The 10,813-nt window shown below is 42.7% G+C and overlaps 1 pseudogene; it reads right to left on the bottom strand.

The window, feature by feature from the left end:
• Positions 1-646: 646 nt before the first annotated feature.
• Positions 647-983, bottom strand: LOC125526439 (annotated as a pseudogene).
• Positions 984-10,813: the final 9,830 nt, after the last annotated feature.

Here is a 10,813-nt window from a genome sequence, read left to right as displayed (position 1 = left end):
AATTGCTCAAATATTCAACAATCCGAAAACCTGGTATGTGTAGGCAATTTTCTTCAATTTCTTTTGCTGCAACTCCCAAACCTCCTCCGTTTGAGGCTAATAATTATAAGAGATGGCATGGCAGGACATTTCTTTAGCTAACCACCATGAACTTTTTTTGCGCCTCCAAGGGAAAGCCAGAGGAAGCACAGATAATTTTCTTACTGCTGGTATTTAGGAGAGATGACCATGGGATCCATTTCTTCACCATCCCTGGCAGGACCATGTTGTTGTGGCAGCATACTACCCCCAACTAGATCTTTAGAAGATAAACACCGGTTGTGACCAAGCCAAGCTAAAATCAACTAAACCAACAAGCAGAGGAATAAAATATCACAAGACAACCAAACTGGAATCTCCTAGCAAGGACTAAGAGACGAGTTTCGAGATTATAGAACACCTAAACAAACAAGAAAAAGGAGCAGTGCAGATGTTGATTGTGATACCATGTTGTCCCCTTCCTGTTCCATCAACCGCTCCGTCTACACCATGGGGACATCATAAGCATGAAGACACTATTTATCTGCAGTCCACTTCAAGAACAACTGCTATATGTTAGAACTAAACAACCAGTGAAAACCGACTACTGATGATCAGCTGTCATCGTTCACAGTAGCTTCACGCTGGCGCCCGTGAGAGAATCGATGACAACCTTGACCTTGACATGGTACGTCTGGTCTCTCCACATGGAGACAGACACCGTGGGGACGCCCCGGAACAGCAGGCGCTCACTGAGCACCTTCCCGATCTTGGCCACGTCATGCTTCTACTCCATGCCCGGCCTCAAGATCTTCTCATGTGAGCTCGTTGCACACGCGATAGTCGCCCGATGGCGTGTGGATGATCTGGGTGCTCACAATTTTTTTTGTGAAGTGCATCTTCAGAACATAAGGCATCAGGAACTTGGTGATTGTAGGCGCCCTAGTTGGCGCAGGGATAACCATTTCAGCTGCTCCCTCCGTAAACAAATATAAGAGTGTTTAGTTCACTACTTTAGTGATCTAAAAGCTCTTATATTTCTTTACAGAAGGAGTATGTAGTTAAGGATTAAATTTCCAAAACCACCACAATTGCATCGCGCAGTGCAAAAATCATTGTTTTCATAAAAGTTTGTCGAAAATACTGATTTTAAGTAATTGTTTGCTGAGGACACTAAATGCCTAACTGACCGCCGCTCAGCAGGAGGATGATATTCACTTATTTTTCCTTTGTGACTTTGCTAGAGTAGCTTGGTTTTCTTCTCCTTGGTTTCTTAGATCTGACACTCTGATTCAGGGCCATGACTCAATGCATTCTATTCTCGTTCATCTTGTTTTGATGGGTCATCCCTATGCTTCCTTGCAAAATGTTTTGAATTTTTTATGGTGCATTTGGAAAGCTAGAAATGATTTCCTATTTGAACGTAAAAGGCACCTTCCTTATCAAGTTCACATTGTTGCTGCTAATATGGATTATGCTTCGTGCGAAAAATCTTTGCTCCCTTCTAACAATAAAATTTGCGCTAATACTCAACATGATTTACATGAGATTCCCGAGCAAGGGCAAACTATTAAATCTAATTTGCCGATCAATGGAGCTAAAATCTTTTCAGATGCAACTTTTAGATCTTCAAAAATTTCAGGTCTTCCCCAAGGACAAGTGAGGACAGGTGTAGGAGTCTACTTTTGTCCTCCTTCCTCTCAGGGAGAACTTAATATTCAGGTTCAAGCTTCAGCGCCTCCAACTTCAACTCCTCTTCAAGCAGAAGCTGTTGCTCTCACATGTGCAGCTCATTTGGCAATCTGTCTTAGTGCCCAATCTTTTTAACTAATTGTCTCCGTCTTGCCTCAGTGGTTGCTTCCAGTAATATTGCTCATTCTGCTGCTCCTTGTAACATTAGAAAAGAATTGGCGTCTTTTGTTAAATCCACTTCTAATATAAATTCGTAAGTGTTTCATATTTCTAGGAATTTGAATGGAGTGGCTCATAATATTGCTCAACAAGTTTACCAGTCTATTAATGCTCCTGTTCTGGCTTGTTCTTTTCACTCTCATGCATCTGATTCCTATCCAGTGGCAACCTCTTTGTCAGATTTTAATCTCACAGGTTTTCAGTTACATAAGGTGTACTGCTTTTAGCAGCCTGACGGTTTTCTTGCAGCTAACAACTTTGTGCATCTGTGGCCACTTGTGCAAATTCCCAATTTGCAGGTTTCCAACTTCATATGGTGTAGCAAGAGACTTCGTTGGACTCCTTTTTGTGCTGCATCTTCTCTTGCAAATTGGTGTCAGGCCGCTGTCTACTTCATCTTCTACTCTCTGCTGGCTTATGCAGACAAAGATCTTGTTGTTTTTTGTCGCTAATTTCTTTATCCTAACAATCTTTTCGAGTTTCTTGACTTGAATGATATTCATGGACAACTCATTTCCCCATATGCAAAAAGGGTCGAACAGTGGGTCAAAACCTCTGACAGCAGGACCTACATGTGCAAGACCAAATTGTTAAAAACCTAAATATTGGAATGGTTCCTGCAATTGCCCAATAATGTGCTATTAGACAACGGACCGTGCACGTGCTAACCTCGATTGTAAACCTCTGTGCTTCCCATTGTTTCCCTGCAACACATATAAGGTAGTTAGTCACCTACAACACATATAAGATAGTAGTCATCAGGTTAAGTAAGATTTCGCATGCTATCAGTAAAATATGTTGATGAAAAATAAGCACATTGCAGACTCATCAGATTAATTCAAGCCACATGGAAAACCCATTTATCCAAACCAAGCATGATTAAGAATTAGGAAATATAGCACTTGTATATGTTTCTCATGTATTAAGTGAAGCCAAATTCGATTTATTCCTCACATGCACAACAATACAAAATTCTACCCACGACAATTGGACATTGTAGTGTAGAGTTGAACCAAGTAGTTAGCTAAATACCACAACAAATGAACCAAACATTAACTGAGCATCACATTGCACAATATAACATACTCCTAATAGAAGATTAGACAGTTAACCAAACCAAGCATGCTTAACAAGTTGGAAATATAGCAATTGTATCTGTTTCTCATGTATTTAGTATAGCCAAATTAGATCTATTTCTCACATGGTATACAATAAAAGAATGCACCCACAACAATTGAACATCGCATTGCAGAATTGAACCAAATAGCCAACCGCGCCACATCATCAGCGCACGAGGCGTCGACGGTGGCCTCGACGGCGAGGTGCTCCTCCAAGATCTGGGGGTCGACATGAATGGCAGCCATCACGACCTCATCCGTGCGTGCAGCCAGGATTTGCTTCTCCGCTGCCAAATGGTCCTTGGGATCCTAGCTATACTGTGGCACCATGGCTAAGGGCGGCGCTTATTTGGTGGAGGGGTCGGTGATTTGCATGGAAGGTGCCGCGCCGGCAGTTGGGGCATGTGGGATGTGGAAGGAGAAGGAGGATGGGGGTCGAGTGTGGATTACCTGCCTGGATAGGAGAGGTCGAGCAGCGTGGAGGAGGGTCGCCGGCGAGGAGGTGGAGCTGCAAACAAGGAGTGAAGGTTTCAACTTGGAAAGGAAGGCGGAAACAGGGGAAATGTGGCTTTTGGTAAGGAGGACGGGACGGGGAGGTAGATATTTCCGCGAAATCCGAAAATTTGGAATCGCTTCAGCGAAAAAACTGGTGCGCATAGTGTCATCAGACACAATCCCTTATACAGAACTGTGTACGATATGTGAACATCACAAATGATTCAGATAGCTTAACCCGTGTGTGTTGAGTTTGAACGTCAAAAATTTTGGTTCGTATTTCCGTGGTTACAGTGGTCATCCACGTCATTGCATAATTTGGATACACAAAGGAGACTAACTTCTTAATCGAGCAAGTTCAGCAATTAAACAGAGCTAGCTGACCTAAACATTACTCTAACAAATTAAAGACTGACACTCTTAATTAAACAAAACAAAGAGTACTACTACGGTTGGTGCTTGTCGATCTCCGCCGCCACCTCCATGTCCAGCTCGCGCTCGACGGTCTCCTGGGGAAGGGGCTCCATGGCATCAATTGCACCATACTCAGCATGCATCTCGCCATCCGCGTCCGCCATATCTTTGGAATAGGCCGCCACGACCTGGGCATGGCCGGCCGCGATCTGGGCTTTGGCGGGCTCCGTCATGGCAAGGTATGCCGTGCAGGAACGGACGGCTGCTCGAATTCTCTCGGCGATTGCGAACTCTTCGGCCATGGGTTGGCGACCGTTGTCGGAGAAGCTTCGTTTGATTTGTGCGGTGGCCTTGGCATGGTAGTGGGCGGCCTCCATCAGGCTAAGGCCGCTGCTGCGGAACGGATAGCTGATGTGCCGCTCTCGCCAGTTGCTATCCCCAGGGCAGATGCTGCTGCCATCACCTGAGAAGCAACAACGACCATTTGGGCTGCATTGGCCACCCGAACGCAGACTGCGGTCGCCCTCACGAAACTTGTTAGCACACGCCTGGCGGCTGCGGCCGCGCTCTTGCCGGAGTGGGCCGCCGAAGTTGCCCTCACGACATGGGTCCACGTCCCCATCTTTCACCGGCGACGAATGAACAGTGAAATGATATTTGGGGAGTGAGCTAGTGTGCTTGACACGCCGGCTGTGGACTATAGCCAATGCACCATCTCGCGTAAGCCATATGCATACTATACACCGACGGTGCTCCAAGATATTTTGTGCTGCATCTCACACGGTTGGTGATAATAAACTGTGTGCGATCTACTTGATTTATCATCATGATTTGAATTATGTAATGGGGTCACAACTACAAAAGATGGTGTTTGAATTGCTAGAACTTTTATCTGCAGTGAACATGCAACTATAGGTGTGTTGTCAAAAAAATGGAATTATTCAGGGTTCGTTTGGACGTTCTTATAAATTAACTTGGTCTTGTAGGCATTTCAGGTGCATAATTCTAATTTGAAGTACATGCACATGCTCCAGTGCATATAAACGGGTTGAAAAAACAAATATGTGTCCTTGGTTGCATGCTTAGGTCCCATGCAATAAATGAGAATGAATGTCACACACCATGCCACCGTCACTCGGCCGCAAACATTGAGATACCTGGTTTTTAAATTCTAGTAAATCCAAAACTCGTTTGAAATTCATGAAACTTTGCATGCTATCATGGAGCAGCATCAACATGCCGTGATAAAAAATTTGTCCCATTTGGGGTAGGTTTGGGTATAAGCTTCTCACAGACCAGAGATTCTCACAACAAGCGTGATGGTTTCGGTAGGGAACGTGCCACCTTTGGGGACGAAACAATATCCGTTGCCTCTTATTGCTTTCAAAAAATTTCGAGTGTCAACATAGAACAACAGGAGTGTTGTGTTTAATTTTGGAATTTTTCGGGGTTTGTTTGGACATTTTTATACATTAACTGGGTTTCCCGGGCATTTTATGCGCATAATTCAAATTTGAACTACATGCACATTCTCCAGTGCATATAAACTGGTTTAAAAATCAAATCTGTGTCCTTGGTTGCATGCTTAGGTCCCATTCAAGAAATGAGAATGAATTTCAAACACCCTGCCATCGTCACTCGGCCGCAAACATTGAGATACCTGGTTTTAAAATTCTAGTAAATCCAAATCTCGTATGAAATTCATGAAACATGGCATGCTATCATGGAGCGGCATCAACATGCCGTGGTAAAAATTTTATCCCATTTGGGGCAGGTTTGGGTATAAGCTTCTCACAAACCTTAGCTTCTCACAACAAGCGTGATCGTTTCGGTAGGAACATGACACCTTTGGGGACGAAACGATATCCGTTGCCTCTTATTGCTTTGAAAAAAATCGAGTGTCAACATCGAACAACAGGAGTGTTGTGTTCAATTTTGGAATTTTTCAGGGTTCGTTTGGACATTTTTATACATTAACTAGGTTTTCCAGACATTTTATGTGCATAATTCAAATTTGAACTACATGCACATTCTCTATTGCATATAAACTGGTTGAAAAATCAAATATGTGTCCTTGGTTGCCTGCTTAGGTCCCATGCAAGAAATGTGAATGAATTTCAAACACCCCGCCACCGTCACTTGGCCGCAAACATTGAGATACCTGATTTTTAAATTCTAGTAAATCCAAAACTCGTCTGAAATTCATGAAACTTGGCATGCTATCATGGAGCGGCATCAACATGCCATGGTAAAAAATTTGTCCCATTTGGGGCATGTTTGGTAATAAGCTTCTCACAAACCTTAGCTTCTCACAACAAGTGTGATGGTTTCGGTAGGGAACGTGTCACCTTTGGGGACAAAATGATATCCGTTGCCTCTTATTGCTTTCAAAAAAATTCTAGTGTCAACATAGAACAACAGGAGTGTTGTGATTACTTTTGGATTTTTTTTCGGGGTTCGTTTGGACATTTTTATACATTAACTGGGTTTTCTATGCATTTCATGTGCATAATTCAAATTTGAACTACATGCAGAAGCTCCAGTGCATATAAATTGGTTGAAAAATCAAATCTATGTCCTTCGGGGCATTCTTAGGTCCCATGGAAGAAATGGGAATGAATTTCAAACACCAGGGCACTGTTGATTGCCGACAAAACATTGAGATACCTGGTTTTTAAATTCTAGTAAATCCAAAACTCGTCTGAAATTCATGAAACTTGGCATGCTATCATGGAGCAGCATCAACATGATGTGGTAAAAAATTTGTCCCATTTGGGGCAGGTTTGGGTATAAGCTTCTCACAAACCTTAGCTTCTCACAATAAGCATGATGGTTTCGGTAGGGAACGTGCCACCTTTGGGGGCGAAATGATATATGTTGCCTCTTATTGCTTTCAAAAAAATTCTAGTGTCAACATAGAGCAACAGGATTGTTGTGTTTACTTTTGGAATTTTTCGGGGTTCATTTGGACATTTTTATACATTAAATGGGTTTTCTAGGCATTGCATGTGCATACTTCAAACTTGAACCACATGCACAAGCTCCAATGCATATAAATTGGTTGAAAAATCAAATATGTGTCCTTCGGGGCATGCTTAGGTCCCATGCAAGAAATGGGAATGAATTTCAAACACCAGGGCACTATTGATTATCGGCAAAACGTTGAGATACTTTGTTTTTAAATTTTAGTAAATCCAAAATTCATCTGAAATTCATGGAACTTGGCATGCTATAATGGAATGGTACCCGACATGCTGTGGTATTTTTCGTGTCCATTTTGAGAGATGGCGCACCCGAATAACAGCCAACAAAGGCATTTTGAAACAAATAGCTGCCACTATAACATCTCAAACGTTTTGTATAATTTAAATTGTGTGCGTTATGTTAACCATTCACGTGACGCCACGCCTCACTCTTTTAATGGCTAGGAGGTGCCGTGCGGACAGGTGCTTGAGTGCTTGACTAAACGGAAGGCGTGCCGACAGCTTCCCCAGGAAGCCAAGAGAAAATGTGCCGAGCAGGATTTCTGCAGCTCTTGATCTCAAACGTTTCAGATAGAACACCCGTATGCAAAGTGAGAGCTATGGTATTCCCCCTTAAGTCGAGGGAAAATCCGCAGCACGGGATTTGTGCATCCCTTCAATGCAAACGGTTGTTTTGCATGACCCGCGTGCAACCACGTGCATACAAGTTGGTAAGATTTGCATCTGTCGTATTGGGTATGTTGCCATTTGTCAAACTAGGATTGACATTTGTTGATCTAGTAACATTGCCATTTGTCAATCCTCATAACACTGCGATTTGTCAAAATATGCAGCTCGGATGGATCAACTGTATGCCACTTATCACACACGCAACTCTAATCTGATTCATGCTTGATGTATCCGACATCGCTCGCACAATTTGTCTTATTTGCCACGTATCACTGTGTCGGCCTCTGCTCGCGTCCCTCGGCAAGCTCTGCTCGCCGTTAGGCGCCGCGGCGTGCTCGGCTTGTGGACATGTTTTTTCCTTGTGCTTTCAACTGCTATATGCATATATATATATATACACACACACATCTAGGCTATTCTGTTTCGCGTAACAAAATATACTCTACTTGAATGAGGTAGTTTACAGGTTGGACTGACGTGGTTTTCTACTTGAACTGATCTTCCTGTGTCTACGACAGATGGAAATAGGGGATGCAAGGTGGAGCTTCCGGGCGTTCTCCAGTGCGGTGCTGTGAGCCATTCGTTGGCAGAGGAGACATGTAAGGGGTTCCGCACGTGCGCGCACTCACCTGGTCGTGTTTTGTGATCTCAAGTCACCAGAGGTGACAGCATGGGCATTTGGCGGCGGACGTGTTTTGGGCGTTGGTGTTTACCGTGGTGTTCGTAGGCCTCAATTTTACGTCCAATTTGTTGTTTTGGATGTGAGAATTATCTGTGTGTTAGAGTTTTTGGAGATTAATTTCATATATAATTTCTTATTACAAGTTTTGGTGTTCTTGGTCATTTTCCACGTCCGCCATGCAAATGTGTTCTTCTTTTTCTGTTGTTTTACTTTCAAATTGGCGTTGCAGGGAGAGATATGAGGATTGTATGAAAAGATTTGCGCTATCAATTTTGCTTCTTTGATTTGTTTCTACCCCAGATTCCCATGTTATTTTGGTCATTGGCGGAGGTGGAGTATGGCGGCTGACTGTAGCCTACGATTTCTTGCAATCTGGTCAAACTGTGTAATTAAGTTGTGTGTTTTTGAGTGTTGTTTGAATTGCTGTCGTATGTGTAGTTGGACTGCTCCATGTCAAAGTTGTATTACTGTGCATTGACATCGGAGTAAGTATTTTCTACTGGCTGCCTACCCATACCTCTGCACTTTGAGTATAAAGCCCGAGCCCTCTGTCACTTTCATTCCACCAGCTGCAACCAAAGAAAAGCGAGATGGATCCTGAGCTGGGAGAGGTCACAGAGGAGGAGGGGATGTCGTCGATGTGAGGGCTGCAGTAGAGGAGCAGAGGAGGAGGAGGCGCAGGCGCAGGCAGATGGCACGACGTGCTGCCGAGGAGGAAGTGGAGGCAGAGCTCAAGAGATGCCTTGCATGCAAGGTGATGGATACTTGCAACTCCAATGAACTGGAGCTTCTTTTTCCAGAGGGCAGGGGAAGGAACCATATTCAGATCATCAGTTAGGCTAGGGAGACAACAGCCATGGCTCCACATCCATCCACCAGGGCCAAATGGCGTCGTTTCTTTGATCGTTATGACTGAAGTACTGAATATTATGTTTTTAAGATTGTGTTTTGAGGGGGCAGATGTTTCAATGACTAAATGAATTCAACTGCCTACCTTTGAATGTGTTGTTTTATCTGCATATGTTTGTTATGTGCACTTTTGAACTACTTGTTTATCTGAAGTTGAACTGATTTGCGGTCAAATGTCGCATGGCTTGTATAATAACTATTTCCTACCAGCTGGCTGCCCACCTGCCTATTTTATTATTTTTATAATCTGCGAGTCTCCCTAGCTATAAATTCTATCCATCTATGTGTGGTGTGTGGCTCAGTCTCCCCCTCCTTTTTCTTCCTTCTTCCAGAATCAGATCTAGGTTCCTCCCTCTTCTCTCTGTTGTTTTCTTCCTTGTTCTTGTGTTTTCCATGGAGGATTGTTCATGTGGATGTCTGGCAAAGATGGCGTGCATATCTGACGGATGTGTGTACGAATCTGGTTTGGAGCTCACCAAGACTCAGTGTCGTGGGCAACTTTCTTGTCTGTTGTACAACAACCATGGGTTTCGTGCACCCTATGTTTGCCGCCTGACAGTTGGGGACTTGAAGGAATCATGGGTATGTGTTTCTATTCGTTTTGTTTTCTTCTTTTTGTAGGTCTCATTTTGAATCCCATGGACTGAATCTGTAGTTTAGTTTTATCAATAGTTTGTCTATAATTTTTATTTGGTTTTGTCAGAATTTAACAGTAGGGATTTGTGTGTGTATTTGTTCATTACTTAACAGTATTTTATCCATTTTGGTATAATCCTTGATCTGTTTTTGTCAGATGTTTTTACTGTAGGTGTATTGATATGTATATTTCTTCAATTTAGTCAGTTCATATGACTAGTTAGTTTGGTGTTTTTGTTTTGGTTCAGATATTTTCTTTTCAGTTTGTTATGCAACCGTTCCTAGATCTGTGTAAAAATTCAGTTATGTCAGGTGTTCACTTTGTTTTCTACTCCCATGCCCATTTGCAGAAAATGTCACCCAGAATCAGGATTGTTGCTCCTAGTTCCGGGATACTGAAGATGGAGACTTCAGACAAAAACGGGTATCAGTTAATGGAAGTTGCCAACCACATTGACTTTGATGGTTGCATCAACCTAACTACTGGGTGGAAGGAGTTTGTGGCAGAGTCTGGATTTGAGGATAGTGATGTGGTTATGGTTATGTTCTCCAGGGAAGATGACTCTCTGACGTTCAGAATTTATGTGTTGTAGGTTTAAATGTGGCAAATGACGCTGGTTGTGAGATCTTGTGTGTGTTTGATTATGTTGCAGTATTTTTTTGTTTAAAACAATGCATGTGAGATGGTTAAATTCTATGGTTTTACAGATAGTTTGGAACAATTTATGTAATGCTTTCCTATTTTTTTGCTCAAGCATAACTTTTTTATATATTCTTTATATTTGAACTGGAACAATTATAGTTGAACTGATGGGCATCCTTTGTTTTGACTGGGATATTTTCATGTACATAGCTCGCAGACGGAAAATATACGCTGATGATGTGTGTAGGACCCCTTTTGGGTTTTGAATTTGCTGAACTTACATGCTGTTAATGATAGTACTGAACTATTTAGGTTCTCAATGGCCAATCGCATT

Source organism: Triticum urartu, unplaced genomic scaffold (genome assembly GCF_003073215.2).
Source record: "Triticum urartu cultivar G1812 unplaced genomic scaffold, Tu2.1 TuUngrouped_contig_10124, whole genome shotgun sequence".
Taxonomy (NCBI): Eukaryota; Viridiplantae; Streptophyta; class Magnoliopsida; order Poales; family Poaceae; genus Triticum; species Triticum urartu.
Note: the sequence above shows the minus strand (reverse complement) of the source record. Positions and strands in the feature narration are given on the sequence as shown.